General features: G+C 45.6%; 1 long non-coding RNA gene across 1 annotated transcript; it reads right to left on the reverse strand.

The window, feature by feature from the left end:
* Positions 1–1,379: 1,379 nt before the first annotated feature.
* On the reverse strand, positions 1,380–13,270 carry LOC129008786 (uncharacterized). The gene is made up of 4 exons (XR_008492578.2): positions 12,931–13,270; positions 8,897–9,214; positions 2,715–2,927; positions 1,380–1,557 (listed from the first exon to the last, which is right to left on the reverse strand). It is a non-coding gene; the product is annotated as an uncharacterized LOC129008786 (long non-coding RNA).
* Between the last annotated feature and the right edge of the window lie 3,036 nt (positions 13,271–16,306).

The following is a 16,306-nucleotide window of genomic DNA, read 5'->3' on the forward strand; positions in this document are numbered from 1 at the left end:
GAAAAACTTGATTTAATGAATAAATGGTGGAGTTGGGTCGACTCCCAAATCATCGATGCCCAAGCTTTAGCGTGCATCAGGATCACCCGAGGGTCTTGTTCAGACTCGACTGCCAAGACCCACCCAGAGAGTTTTTGGTTCAGTAAGCCTGGGGTGAGGCCCAAGAACCTGCATCTAACGACTTCCCCGTGTGCTGTGGCGCTGCGGGCAGGGACGGAGGCGCCCAGGGGCAGGCGGCAGCACGGGAAGAGGCCAGCAGGTGGCGCGGTCGCCGAACCCGGCCTCCCCCGGGCGCCGAGGGAAGCGGGTCAGCGGCGGCCCCATCTGCACAAGCGCCCGCTCTCCCAGGCAGCAGGGGCGGCAGCGGCTTGGCTGGCTGCGCTGCAAAGCGGAGAGCAGGAGCGGCGTGAGAGGAATTCCGAGCGCTTTCGCCGCCTGCCTCCTTTTACTGCTGGTTGCCCTCAAAGGCGCCCTCTCTCCCTCCACACGCGTTTGGGCCTTACGCGGCATCCATCCCAGCAAAGCGTGCATTCCATCCTCTGGAAAAAAGTCTTTCAGCTTCCTTTTCAGTGACCTCACTTTGGGGACTGAACCGTTGCGACTAAGAAAACCCCTCCTAAAGTTTAATGGAACGATCACATCACACGTGGTTGACGAAGCCATTCCCTACTTGCTACTTGCCTTGTGTGATACACTGTCACGGCCCGGGCTTCTGGCTTGGTGGAGGGGACACCACCGCTGCTCCGGCTGCGGACTTCGGGCTCCTCCCGAGCCAGGCGGAGAGCGCTGCCCGCTTTAGAGAACTGTTAGGCGGCTGCCGGCCGACAACGCGGGAAAAGTGCCTTACACAGCGTAAGGGCTCAATCCACATTAAGGAAATAGGCAGGAAAAAGTGTCAGTGAATAGCCAGTGACAGTCCCTTAGGGAAGAAATGAATTTGGGTTTAGCTGTCCAGTAGAACTCTGCTGTCTACACTATCCAGCACAGCGATCCCTAGCCATAGGTGGCCACTGAGCACGTGAAATACGGCGAGGGTGATCAGAGAATTGAATTTTAAATTGTGTTTAATTTTCATTAAATTTAAAGTATTAGACCGCACAAGTTTAGCAAAACGCCTTGCTGAATTGTGAAAAGATGTCCCTTAAGCCTTAGGGCATGGCTGGCAACGGGTAATAGTTAAATCTCTCTGCCTAAAAAGGTATAGGAATTTTAGGGGGTGGGGCAATCTGACTAGCAAGGAATGGAAGAGAGGTTGGGGGGAAAGGGCCAGAGGCATTGCGAGGAGTTAGTGACTAAGCCAATCAGAAAGGAAGTCAGTAAAACCCCTCTGGTGGCAGAAATGGCTCAAGGGGAATTTAAAAACTGGAATGCATAATATTCAGTCTGAAGTCGTTTACTGAGCAGCAGAATGGTGTTAACTTCTGTCTGTTGCCCGTCCCTTCAGAAATGTCTGCTTAACACAGAGCCTGGAGGTGGCAGCAATTAGGGAGTGACGAGATGACAAGATGTGGGGGTGTCCAGTGGGGGTGATTCGTTCAGGAAAGGTGAGAGCAAGTTCTGGAGGGAACAAGAGAGAGAAAAAGAATTCAGCCCAAGCAGGATCTAGGGACTGAGAGACTGCGGTGATATTGTCAGGAGGACGCCTTTTCTGCTGCAGAGGGGATGGAGATTTTTGAACCGCTTTTAATTAAATCTTAAAGGTAACAGCAACTCCAGTAAGTGGGAGGACTTGAACATTCAGGTTTTTGCTTCAAAGCATTTCTTCAGATTAATGCTTCCTGACTTAAATAACCTCACAGAGCAGGCATCTCTTGAAGGGCCTCACTGCAGACTGCAGGTGTGGGTGAGAAAGGAGGCCAGGAGGGCTTGGGCAATGCTACAGCAGGCAGACAGGAAGCAGAGGCACTGGTGTCTTGCTGAATTTATAAAGCGTAGCATCATTTTTTCTGGACTTTTGTCTCTTTCTGTGGTGATTAGCAATAATGAACCACTGTCCACCTGCTCCCAATTTCTGTAGTTGTGTGTGTGTGTGTGTGCATGTGTGTGTGTGTATGCAAAGCGAGGTGCAGCTTCGGTGCCAGGCATACTTCATGAGCTGCAACACAGCGCCTCCTAGTCATTATCTCTGCTGCTGTCTTAGAAGATAACTCCTGAGGGTGATAATGTGGCATCAAGCTCCTCTTGCAAGTGATTCCATGACAAAACTCTCAGATCAGGCCCTGTCCACCACCCCTTCCCTGCCTGGAACCTAGAGGTAGATCAAACATCACCTCTTAGTAGCCACCTGTGACTCGTAGCCCCAACAGCTGCCTCTCTGACCAGGGAGGCTTTGCATAGTGAACCTGGAAGGGAGAGAGTGCAGGCTTTCCAAGAGAAGGGACTTGTGTTTTCCCTGGTTCCTCTGTTGTATCCAAGTAAAGCTAGTTCTTCAGCTACTGCACATGATAATTTATTTGATCCTGTCTTTGCCCACAGGATCTCCCAACCACTCCTTACTGTACCCTCTACCTTCTAATCCTGTTCTGTGGTAACCTCCTTGAAGAAACATCACCTAGTGGAACCTCCTGGTGTCACTCTTGTGAGCACCCTCATGTACATCAGCATGGTTGCTCTGGGCAACTCCCAGTGGAGATGAAGCAAGTGGATAATCCCCAGTGGGGTTCGAGAGTATCACATGTTTTTCCAAAAAGCTCCCATTAAAATAAATATATTACCTGGCGGGGAGAGGAGAATCGCAGCATTCAGCTGGCAGACTGGCAAGGAATATTCCATCAGATTAAATAGAAGTCACTGGTCTAGGAAGGGAAGCTTCAGGGAAGAGAGTTTTTTGTTGTTGTTGTTTTTTGGTTTTTTTGAGATGGAGTCTTACTCTGTCACCCAGGCTGGAGTGCATTGGCACGATCCCGGCTCACTTCAACCTCTGCCTCCTGGGTTCAAGCGATTGAAAAGAGTACTTTTAATGAGGGCAAGATGAGGGATGGAGGAGAAGGATGGAGAGGGATGAGAAAGAAATGGAAAACTAAAAGGTGCCACTCTCTGAAAGGGGTTATGCAAGAAGAATGATATTTTGCATGAGATAGGGAGGAGAACGAATCTTGAGATTTTTAAAGTGAGATTAACATGGATTCAAATTGTGGCTCAGCCATCATCTGTGTGACCCCCTTGGGGGCCCATCTCAGGAGGTTTATTTTCCTCATGGGTACAGGCAGTCATGAGGATCTCATGAGATTATGTGTGTAAAGCTCACACCTTAGAAGGCACATGCATACGTCATGTTTGCTTAAGATTGACCACCTTTCCTGCCGCCGGAAGGAAAAACAACAGTCACACCAAAGGCCAGGAGAAATCATAGTGTGCATTTGTGTAGTTGTTATACCCCTCAGAGCACTTTCCTGTAGGTCATTATGATTGTCCAAGTTCTAGCAAGCTCAAGAGGTAGAGAGTCTCCAGCAGTGCCCCTGCTTGCAGAGAGCGGCATTAAGATCCCATTCAGCTTGGTGGTAAACTAGAGCAGAACTTTTGAGTCTTCTTAGCCCTGAACCTGGTCTGGTTCTCAAAGGCTTTTTGATAACCCATGCCCTACCTTTAACCCTGGCATGTTTAGTGCAGTTAATTAGTTGGGCAGAGCATAACATATGCACTTTTGAGAGACATTGATTGTGTGTGGTTAATTGGGAACTTGTCTGAGTGTGTGGTGTCTGTCTGCTGTGCACTGTGAAAGGCAGAGTCTGCCGCCTTTGCAGGAAATAAGCAGTTGACACTGCTGTTTTCCTGCTGTGCCAAGCCAGCCAGAAGGAACTTTGCCAGGTTCTTAAGGGCTTCTGGGGCCCAGCTTTGCTGATGAAGATACAGTAACCTGAAGTGCTTTGATGAGGCTGTGTGCAGATTAATTCAGGTTCAAGACTATGTTGGCATGAACTGAGCTTTGAGTGGTGGGTACGAAAAAGAGTTCCAGGTACTCACAAGGCAGGGGCAAAAAAGCAAAAGATGTTCCAGTAAGGGAGCAACATCATCCCTGACTACCTCTCTTTTAGTACAATGAACACACCATCTATGGAACAATTACTACGTGTCAGGCACCGTGCTGGGTGTTTTTCTTACATGATCTTTTTGAATCATGACAGCAACCCTATAAGAAACTATTTATATCACTCCAAATTGCAGATGAGGAAACAAAAGCTCTCTTAGCAAGGTTGAATAACTCGTCCAAGGTATGTAATAGAAAATACGGAGGCATCATTTGAATCTCAGGATTTCTATCTTCAGATCATTTGCTTTTTACACCTGCACTGCATTGTCTGTCACCAAACTGATCTGATAAATGACCCAGATCACAATATGGATTGGCAAGAGAGGGGGAAATATCTTATGGCATGGGTATTTTGTTGGACAGGGTTGGCCTATCTCCACAAAAAAGGCCCGGTCAATTCTACTGCACCAAGACAGGATTGCAAGGGCTGGGGTCACACTGTGTCCTCCTTTCTAAATCCCTGGAAAAATTCACAAGGTCCCCAGTGGGGTTCGAGAGTATCACATGTTTTTCTAAAAAGCTCCCATTAAAATAATTACATTATCTGGGTGGAGAGAGGAGAATGGCAGCAGCATTCAGCTGGCAGATTGGCAAGGAATATTCCACCAGATTAAGTAGAAGTCCTGGTCTAGGAAGGGAAGCTTCAAGAAAGAGAGTATTTTATTTTTATTTATTTATTTATTTTTGAGACGGAGTCTTACTCTCTCACCCAGGCTGGAGTGCATCGGCACGATCCCGGCTCACAGCAACCTCTGCCTCCCAGGTTCAAGCGACTGAAGAGAGTATTTTTTGATGAGGGGTGGAGGAGAAGGATGGAAAGGGATGAGAGGGAAATGGAAAACTAAAGGGTGGCGCTCTTTGAAAGGGGGCTATGCTAGATTACTTTGTCTAGGGTCCTCAAAGGAGTGGGCTGAGCATTGGGATGGGGTCCTGGTAAAAAAGGAGGTTGCGCCCAGGAAAATCATATTATTATGAGTTACCAGTTGCTGAGCACTTATCATGAACCAGGCATCATGCTAAATGCTGTCTATGTCTCACATAATCCTCATCATAACATCATGAAGTGGAAACAGTTATATCCATTTATCTATGTAAAAACTGAGACTTAGTTTGTGTAACCTGCTTGGAGTCTGACCGGAAATGCTGCAGCTGTGATTCAAACCCAAGTCAATGTAAAGCTAAGCTAAGCCTCTCAACCTTGATGCTCTGCTACCACCATTCTAGGCAACGAATAAATGTGGCTGAATTGATTTGGAGATTAATTATCACCACCACCACCCTTTCCCTAATAATATGGCCTTGTGAATGTGTGGGCTCCCAGTCACCAGAATGGCTCACTTAGAGCCTGTCTGAGAGATCACACCCTGGGGGAGGTTGGAAAAAACCACCTCTGCAGCCCCACTAGATCTATCAGATCTTTTGATTCAGTCAACTTTCAGGGTAAACAGGGTCATTTCAGACCATCTGGAGAAGCATTTTGGCAATTCTCAGAAAATCTTTGGTAGCTCTCTGAACTCTAAGAAGCACTTCTTAAGCAAACCTCTAAGCTGTCTCTACCATCTTATGGCCTTTTTCTCTGAGACCAAGTCGAAAGTTGCTGGGAGCCAGGCCGATGCATTCCTCCCCAGGTCCCCTCTTCACTATTCACTTCTGAGCACTCTGTGCTCACCGTTCCATAAAGAAGTCTCTCTCTTCCTGGTTGACCTTGCCTCAGCTCAGTCTTTCCCTCAATATTAAGCTGAAAACATGGAAATTCAATCAAAGTGAAGGCTTCCTTTACCCCAGCAGATCCTACAAGCATTTAATAAGTTGCGTGGAGATGTAAAAATAGATCATGAAGCAGTTGATAAGAATAACATTTCTTGCCAAGAGAGCCCTTATGCAGGAGGACTAGCAAAAAAAAAAAAAAAAAAAAAAAAGCGAGAGAGAGAAGCTCAGGAGCATTGACAGTACATGAAATAAGATTTGCTTTTGGAGAAAAGAGACCAGAGAAGTTTTGAGGTGAGAACATGCTGGATACCAACAGAAAAAACAGTGAGTTCTGAAAGTGGGGAGGGGGATTGCAGGGGTAGAAGTAGCAACAGAGTTCCATCAGGCCAGGAGATGAATGCCTATAATCCCAGCACTTTGGGAGGCCGAGGGGAGGATCCCTGGAGCCCAGGAGTTTGAGACTGACCCGAGCAACATGCAAGACCCAGTCTTTACAATAAAAAATTTTTAAAATTAGCTGGAATCACTCCTTGACTTCCCAGCTCCTTGGGAGGCTGAGGTAGGAGAATCCCTTGAATCCCGGGAAGTCATTGCAGTGAGCTATGATCAGGCTGCTTCACTCCAGCCTGTGTGACAGAGTGAGACCCTGTCTCAAAATAAAAAACAAAAAACAAAAAAACCAACCAACCAAACAAACAAAAATCTCTATCTCATGGCAGCCTTGGAAATAATTACAGTGCATAGAAAAATCAATCAGCAAGCTTTTACTGAGCACTGGGACACAATGGCAATGTGAAACCAAAAGACCAGGCCCCTTTGCAAGGAGAGTGCAGAGTACTGGGGAGATAAAAATAGCACACTTGAAACAATTAGAGAGCAATTAATGCCAACTGTCTGGTTCTGACTCAAGTACAATGGGACTCCAGAGAGTGGAGGAAGCCTGGTGAGCTGGAATAGTCTGCCAGGCAGGGGTAGGAAAAACTCACAGGGACCCCGAGGTCTTGGGTGTCACATGCTTTGAGGAAAAGAGTCTATTCCTATGGAATGCTCTGCTTGCGCAATACACACAACTCAAACTAACCACAGTCTTGCCCTTCCAGAAGTTTCCAATTAAAAAGCAGAACATAGCGCTTGACCTACGACAACTTTGTTAAATAAATGGATGAAAGAACAAGTGATTGGAGTCCTAGGACTTCTTAGGGATAACTGAGGAAGCAAAGGAGTGGGAACGGCATGGTTGCAGAAATATTCTTTGGTCTACTGGATCCTTTCTGAGGGCAGGGACTTTGTCTTTCTTCCATATTTATTAAGCCTTCACCATACAAAAAAATATTGTGCTGGCCCTGAAAATGAGAGGTCTGGAGATGCAACAGACATAGTCTATGAGCATCCAAATGGCTCATACAAGAGCTTCCTTTGAAACCTGGAGCTTAATTCTTTACATCACGCCTTAGATGACTGAATGTCCTTTCCCTAAACACACATCTACTAAGTCAATCAGAAATTCTGTAAATAGTTTGCACCTACTCTGTGCTAGATAATGTGATACGTGGTCAAGATAAGCATTGAAAAACAGTGTTTTCTTCTAAAAAGAGCTTATTGTTGGCTGGGTGTGGTGGCTCACACCTGTAATCCCAGCACTTTGGGAGGCCGAGGCAGGAGGATCACCTAAGGTCAGGAGTTTGAGACTAGCCTGGCCAACATGGTGAAACCCCATCTCCACTAAAAATACAAAAATCAGCTGGGCATGCTGGCTGGTGCCTGTAATCCCAGCTACTAGGGAGGCCAAGGCAGGTTCAAGAATCGCTTGAACCCAGGACGTGGAGGTTGCAGTGAGCTGAGGTCCCGCCATTGCACTCCAGCTGGGGCGACAAGAGCAAAACTCTCTCTCAAAAATAAATAAATAAAATCAAAAGAGCTTATTGTCAAGTGGTAGAGAAATAGTCACATATTTAGTGCAGTACATAATTGCTCTCATGGCATGTCGCGCAATGTGTGGGGAGAGCTCAAGAAGAAGATCACCTAAGCTGTCCAGAGGAGTGAAGGCCGAGCCCACAGAGGAAGAAGCATTTGAGTGGATTCTGTCAGGGGCAAGGTGTGGTAAGTGGGAATAACGCGTAGGCAGGTGGACTGGAATGTGCAAAATGTGGATGCATGAGAGGACTTAGTAACATGTTCTGAGAGCTGGGAATACCTGAGTACTACCAGGGCATAACATTCTGAAGGGGGAGTAGTAGAAGATGACATTAGACAGAGCAGTCGTTATCTGTCTAACATCAGATTATCTTTCCCCAAATATCTGTCCCCAATTTTGACGGACTCTGGATGCCATGCCAATAGAACAGATTGCATCATGTTGAAGATTGAGGGGCCGTCAAGGAATGTTGAGTGGTGGAATGATGGGATCAGATTTGTGGATAAAAAAGAACCTTCTATCAGCTGCATGGAGGAAGGTGGGAGTAGGGTGGAGGTAGCCTGGGGAAGGATAACTGAGGCAGGAGACAGAGAGGCCAAACAGGATATCTTTGCAGTGCTTCACATAAGAGACCATGGGAGCTTTCAGGCACGGGCAGTGGAAAAAGGACAGGGAGAGCCTAGAAAGCTACTTACTTCGATTTCAAAGTCAACAGGGCTTGGTTGCCAATTGGATGTGGAGCAAGGGAGGGGAGATGAGGATGATTGTGAAGGTGGCAGTGGCAAGGGTCTCAAGCACCACCAAGCAGTCCTCTTGTCTTCATTCCCCCTGGGCTGCCTCTTCCCTAACTCATTCTTTGTCTCCTGCAGGACCTCTGGAACACTACACCAGAGTAAATAAATTCCCCTGCATCCTCCAGTTCTTCCTGGAATCCCGCACCCTCTTCCTGATTTGAATGGAAACTCACTCTTACACAAGGGCACTGCTTCACCTGCTTTGTCTCCTCTGAGGGATGCTCATTCTCCCATCCCCAGTGCCAGCCAGAGAAGTAGCCTCGACAAACAACTTTAAAGTTTCCCAGTTCTGCTTCCAAGCTGTACACTGTTCCAGTCCTAATATAAACATTGCTCCTTTGAAACCCACACTCTCCTGCCATATTCTTTCTTATAAGTGTCATTTTCCTGGCTCATGGAAGACTTTAGGGCCTGGCTCCAGGTCCTCCCCTTCACCCCAAGACCTACCGTGATCCTGACTTCTGTGTCTATGAGGATGACGTGTCCAACAGTCAAGCTTCAGAGTGACACTCACAGCCATTCTACTTCAGCCACTCACACCTATGGCCACACCCTGATTTTGTCCTCATCTGAAATGGTTTCATCTCCAGAACCTTTAACTGAATATGCACGCTCTGACCACGGTGTCTTATCCTTCCATGTCTCCAACCTCTTTGCTTTTACTGTGCCTATTCCCTAATTTTAATAAGATCTCTGACCATGTTGCCTCTCCATTTGTAGTCATCTCTCAATCTACTTCTTTCTCAATTTCCTTCTTCAATCAGTCTAGAAAACAAAATATATTACTTCATCATTATATTAAAAAATTTTTTTTTAATATTATTTGCAGAGATGAGGTCTCACTATGTTGCCCAGGCTGGTCTCGAACTCCTGGGCTCAAGCGATCCTGCCACCTCAGCCTCTCAAAGTGCTGAGATTACAGGTGTGAGCCATCACACCGGCCATCATTATTGTTTGATTATCCTTGTTTCTCATTCACCCTCATCTTTTGCTTTTCTTCAACAAAACCCCAGTCCCTAGACCAATCCAGCCATCTCCTGCCTTCCTTTATGCCTGGCTCAGGCCTAAATTCTGACATTCCCTCTGGACTCTTGCCGTTTCCTCTTGACTCCAAACAGTCACCATGCCCTACCAATTCTCATTCTCCTTTCCAAATACCTCTCCAGCAGGTTCCCTCCTCTCTATCCCCACTGCCCCTCTCTTAGTTCAGGGTCTCAATAGTTTTCATCTATATTAATTCCACTCAGTTGATCTAACTGACTACAGTTTTGGAACTGAAATTCAAGATTGTTTTCTGAACTATACTCTCATCATATCTCGATATCATATCATATGATCTTCTGATCATATCACTGTAGCCGGAGTGATTTTAAAAATACAAATGTCAGGCTGGGTGTGGTGGCTCATGCCTGTAATCCCAGCACTTTGGGATGCTGAGGCAGGGGGATCACCTGAGGTCAGGAGTGCGAGAACTTGGCCAACGTGGTGAAATCTGTCTCCACTGAAAATACAAAAATTAACTGGCTGTGGTGACACATGCCTGTAATCCCAGCTACTTGGGAGGCTGAGGCAGGAGAATTGCTTGAATCCAGGAGGTGGAGGTTGCAGTGAGCTGAGATGGCACCACTGCACTCCAGCCTGGGCGACAGAGCGAGACTCTGTTTCAAAAAAAAATAAAAAGTTCATCATGTCATTCTCTTATTAAAATAGTTTAATGTCTCTCCAGGCTCTTCAGCATCACATATAAGATCCACTGTGATTGGACCCCTGTCCACCTCTCCAGCCCCCACACTCCCTATTGTATTCTAAACTTTACCTCCTTTGTTCCTTCATTCTATCCTAAGCCTTATTAAACTTGACTGGGCACAGCGGCTCACACCTGTAATCTCAGCACTTTGGGAGGCAAGGCAGGAGGATCACTTGAGCCTAGGAGTTGAGACTAGCCTGGGCAACATAGAGAGATCTCTGTCTCTACAAAAAATTAAAAAATTAGCCAGGCATGGTGGCAGGCACCTGTGGTCCCAACTACTCAGGAAGCTGAGGTGGGAGGATTGCTTGAGCCCAGTAGTTCGAGGCTGCAGTGAGCAGTGATCATTCCACTGCACTCCAGCCTGGGTAACAGAGCAAGATCCTGCCTCAAAAAAAAAAAAAAAATATATATATATGCATATATAATATCTATATATAATACAGATATTATATATTATATTTTTATATATTGTATATATTATATATTTATTTATATATAATTATATATATTTATATATATTTCATATATATGTGTGTATATATACACATATATATATACACACATATATATACACACACACACACACACACACACATATATATATACAAACCACTTGTGGATTCCACAGTATGTCATGTTCTTTTCCGTTGCTGCAGATACTATTTCCTCTGCCTGAAACATTTACCTCTTCGTTATCTAGCTACTCATTCTTCAAAACACAGTTGATGTCCAGCCCAGAATATGGCGTCTTAATACATGCTCAGTACATAAGATCTTTACAAAAAGGTGCCTGATATTTCTTCTATCTCCTGAGTGTTGTTGCTCCTATGTGATCCTTGAGAATCTCTATTGTTATGCCTTTCCCATTCTGTAAATATTTTCTGTTTACTTTTCCATCTTCTACACTAGACTGTGATCTTGAGAGTAGCAACATTACCTCCTTCACCTTGGCATGCCCAGCACCCAACATAAGGCGTGGTACACAGCAAGCATTCAATGTGCACTTGCAAATGAGTGAAAATGGGCAGAGATCTAAGCCTCCTCTCCTGCGCCAGACCATCTTGTTCTCCCAGCCTATCCTGAGGGAGGTCCTGGACTGTTGTTCTCTTTTGAGGCCTTCTCAAGTAGTAGATACAACCCGTTCTGTATGCCCTGGAAATGCTGGTGTCTCAGCCAACAAGTCTGTTTCTAAAGCACTTGTTGTACTAACAAAGCCATCCTTGCCTTTCAGTGCAGTGGGAATGGAGGTTGATGGGTCCTGCTGTTCCCCCAGCAGGTTTCCTCATCAGGGACCTTGGAGGAAAGTCAGGAAAGATGGGCATGTACTCTGAGCTCTTTGAAGGACCAGACCTAGTGGATTCCTTGAAATGCCTCCTTTACTGCCCTACTAAAAGGGCCCTGCAGATTCCAAAGGCGGTCTTACCGCAACATGAGTTGGAAGAACCTCACTTTTTGCCTTCATTCTCTCCCTGCTGCATCCTCTACACTGTTGTCAGATGTAATACCCTGAAATATTGATGTGATCAGGTTACTTGCCTCCTTACCTCTATACCTTGGCTTCCTTTGCCCCAGCCAACATCCAACATGAATGCCCTTCCCAGACCTTTCCACCAGCTAACCCTACGGAGCTGCACCTGGATCTCCTCCTCTGTAAAAGGCCCCAGGCTTTCTTTACTCATTCCCCGATTCCAGCAGAAAGAATCACTCTTCCTCTGTTCTCTGCCAGAGTTTTGTTCTTGCTACACAAAGAGCCTTTATCATTCAAACATTATACTTAGCCGCTCACATGTCTATCTCCCTGGGCTGGATTAATTCCTCGGTGAGGACTGCCATTGTGCAACTGTAATATTAGTGGTTGTGGTGGGGGGATATATTGAACCTTATAATTTCTGTAATAATAAGATAGATGTTGCAGGGGTTTTATTGCTTTAGGTTATAGAGAAAAGACCACTGGTATTGGAGTCAGACAGACACCAGCCCATCCTTTGCTGTTTGACTTGCGTCTCTCAGCCTGTTTCCTTATCTGTGAAGTGGGAATGATAATAACAACCTCAGAGAGTTGCAATGGTGATTGAATGCAATAAAAAATGTAAACTCTGTAGTCTGGTATTTGGCATATGGTAAGATATGCCAAAAAAACAAGTTAGTTTTGGCCCCCTTTCCAGCTTGTAGCTCTTCAACCTCTGTACTTGAAAAGCTATTTAATAATATTATTTCATCCAGGATGTACCCTCACCCAACCTTTTCTTCTGATTTTCAAATGCTTAGTATGGTTTTGATCACTGCCCTCCTTGAGACACCCTTCAACCTCTGCACTTCCTTTTCAAAGCATTGTGATCCTTCATAGGTAGAGGCTTTTAAAATAGTAGTAGTAGCTTGGGCACGGTGGTTCACGCCTGTGATCCCAGCACTTTGGGAGGCCAAGGTGGGTGGATCTTTTGATGTTAGGAGTTTAAGACCAGCCCAGCCAACACGGTGAAATGCGGCCTCTACTAAAAATACAAAAATAAGCTGGGCGTGGCGGCTTATGCCTATAACCCCAGCTACTCACAAGGCTGAGGCAGGAGAATCACTTGAACCCAGAGGCAGAGGTTGCAGTGAGCAGAGATCATCCCACTGCACTCTAGCCTGGGTAACAGAGCGAGACTTTGTCTCAAAAAAAAAAAAAAAAAAAAAAAAGTAGTAGTAGTAGTAATAATAATAATAATACATTATAATGAGTAATACTTACTGAACACTTACGAAGAGCCAGGCTCAGTGCTACACTCTTGATATACAGTAAACTTGCTACCCCTATGACTAAGACATTATCTCCATTTCACGAATGGGGAGGTTGAAACTTAGACTGTTAAAGTAACTTGCTGGTAGCCAGATAGCTAGAAAGTGGTAGAGCCCAGTGCACAGGCAGAATCCATGACCGGTCTAAAATCCTTGCCCTCAACGGCATCATTCTAACACTCCATGGGGTCTTCCCATGGCCATTTGGCTTGCCATAGAGAGGTCAGAGGCAGTACTCAGGGCCCCTCATGGGCTGCGAGTTGGGCTGTCTTTGGTGACTTCTTGGTGCGTGTGTTTGGGCATTGTGACATCACAGAACAAGAGGCAACCCTACTAGCCCCAGACACAATGCACTCTGAGAGGCAGGGAGAGTTCAGGCCTCCTTCTCCCTCCTTTTTGAAACACAATCACCTATATTCATGCACACTCTTGTGTTAGGGTTCAAATGCTAGCAGCAGATGTGTGATCAGGTGATTGGTCTCAGAAATAAAGCAATCTGAATGAGGACAGGACTTCTGAAGAGCGAGTGACGGTGTCGTTCAGGGACGAGCTGTGCCACGCTGTAGCTTTCCGGCGAGGCTTCCTTTAACTGTGGCCAACAATGGAGAACATTGAGTACCCAGAACCCCTGCCAAATTTCACACTTGGGGTTTGGCCCAGTTTCACTGATGTCCTTCTCCAGGGGCCCCACGGACACTCTTGTTTCCTGCTGCTGTCCCCAGCACCGCGCTGCGGCAGCCCCTTTGGCTTCTGCTGTCTCTTCTCCATGATCCCTGGCTTGCTCGGAGTTCCTGCCATTCCCCTCCCTCCTCACCTCCCGCCTTTCAGCCCCTCAGCCCCTCCAAGCCTTTCCTGTCCTGGGAATTCTGTGCCTGGGGTTTGCTCTGTGTGGAGTTTTCTTCCCCAGACCTTGTGTGAGTGCCTCCAGGTCTTAATTCCAATGTTCCTCCTCCAAGAGGCTTCTCCTGGCCACACAATCTGGGCAGCCCCCCACTCTATCCACAACTACATTACACTATTTTATTTTCTCAGGTACTTCCAGTTTCTAAAATTATTTTCATTTCTTCGCTTACATGTTTGTTGTGCCTCTTGCCCCAGTAGAATGTTAGATCCTAAGGGTATGGCTCTTTCTTGTCTGGTGCTGTATTACTAGTTCCTAAAACAGTGGCAGGCATGTGGCGGGAGCTCTCTGTCCATACTTGCTAACTAACCAAATGGCTGATGGAATAACTGACAGGCCAGAGGTCCAGACGTGTGGACAAAGAAAGATAGTGATAATGAGAGCTAGCATTTTTTGAGGTAAGGCTTTATAAGCATCATGCTGAGGGTTTTACATGCACTATCTCATTTAATCAGCCCAAAAACCTTACTATTATTCCCATTTAGCAAATGAGAAAACTGAAGATTAGAATTTTTTTTTTTAATTTGCCCCTAAGATATAGCTGCCTTAATATCCCACATGGCGAAGCTGACCAAATCTCAGGACTCTGCCATCAAAATCAAATGCGTTTACTTCGTTCAAAGAATCAGAAAGTGCATGAAAATACCCAGTGGCAGGAGATTGAAGAAATACCAGAGTAGGACCATAAGGAGTGTTGCAGTAAATGTGAAGAAACTGAAACCCCTATGCACAGCTGGGAAATGTAAAATGACTCAGATTCCTTGGTAAGCAGTTTGGCAATTCCTGAAAAAGTTAAACATACCATATGACCCGGCAATTCCACTCCTAGTTATAATAGCCAAGACAGCTGAAACACTTGTACACAAATGTGCATAGCAACATTGTTCATAACAGCCCCAAACTAGAACCAACCCAAATGTCCATCAAGTAATGAATGGATAAACAAAGTGTGGTCTATCCACACAATGGAATATTATTCAGCCATAGAAAGAAACAAAATACTGATTCAAGCTACAACATGCACAACCCTTAAAAACATTATGCTCAGTGAAAGAAGCCAGAAAACCAGGACAAATATTGTATGATTCCGTTCGTATGAAATGTCTAGAATAGGCACAAATCTATAGTGACAGAGAGTAGATTGATGACTGTCAGGGGCTGAAGGAGGAGAAATGGAGAGTGACTACTCCTGGATATGGGGTTTCTTTTCGGGGTGATGGAAACGTTCTGGAATTAGATAATGGTATTGGTTGCACAGCCTCAAAAATATGCTAAAAACCACTGAACTATATACTTTACAATGGTTAAAGTGATGAATTTTATTTATGTGAATCATATCTGAAAGAAAGAAAGAAAAAAGGAAGGAAAAAAGAAAGGAAGGAAGAAAAGAAGGAAAGAAGGAAGGGAGGAAGGGGGGAAGGGAGGGAGAGGGGAAGGGGGGCGGGAGGAAGCAGGGGGGAAGGTGGGGAGAGGGAGGGGAGGGAGAGAGGGAGGGAGGGAGGGGGAGTCGGATCATCCGCTTGTTGATAGAGCGCTCTGGGGAGTGCAGGTGTTGCAAAGTGGTCAGGTAAGCAGTGAACCGAGAGGCTGCCGGGAGCAGAGGCCCAGCTCTGAGGGAGAGCTGTCTTAAGGGGCAATGCTCATTTGAAATGTGGAGATGAACTGAAAAGTGCAAGGCAGGGCCCAACCCATATGCCAGAACTGGGCATTAGATAGGCTTCCAAAACTAGAGCTAGGAGGAGGTGTCAAAGCAGAAGCTTAGTCATATCAACAGAGTGAATTGGGGGGGATCTGGGTAAGGAAGCTGAGGCCTGGAGCTGCATTTACAGGACAGAGGAGCTGCACTAGGGACAAGTGGGTGCAGGCACAAGGGAGCTCAGGGCCCGCAGGGGCTCACTGAGGCCAGTATTACACTAAGGCTGAGCATTGTAGGACTCGGCCTCCATGGATCGGTATAGCTGAGCCTGCTCCAGCACATTCTTTTTTTTTTTTTTTCTAATCCGATAATATTTATTAAAACATTTTATTTGACTAATCATTTCATGGCCAAGATTTGGAAATGTTTGTTTTTCAGGTTGAGTCAAGGATTTAAATGGTTCTAATGGTACCATAAAGATGTTATATGGTGTTAATATAACTTGAGTATTAAAAATATAATGAATTTGCTATTTATGAACCATTAAGTTTTGCCTCACCCCCAGAATAAATTTTATATCATTACAGACCTATTTATACACCCTCTTTGTTTTTTTTTTTTTTTAAGTATTTATTGATCATTCTTGGGTGTTTCTCAGAGAGGGGGATGTGGCAGGGTCATAGGATAATAGTGGAGAGAAGGTCAGCAGATAAACACGTGAACAAAGGTCTCTGGTTTTCCTAGGCAGTGTTTGTGTCCCCGGGTACTTGAGATTAGGGAGTGGTGATGACT

This window comes from Pongo pygmaeus, chromosome 9 (genome assembly GCF_028885625.2).
Source record: "Pongo pygmaeus isolate AG05252 chromosome 9, NHGRI_mPonPyg2-v2.0_pri, whole genome shotgun sequence".
Taxonomy (NCBI): domain Eukaryota; kingdom Metazoa; phylum Chordata; class Mammalia; order Primates; family Hominidae; genus Pongo; species Pongo pygmaeus.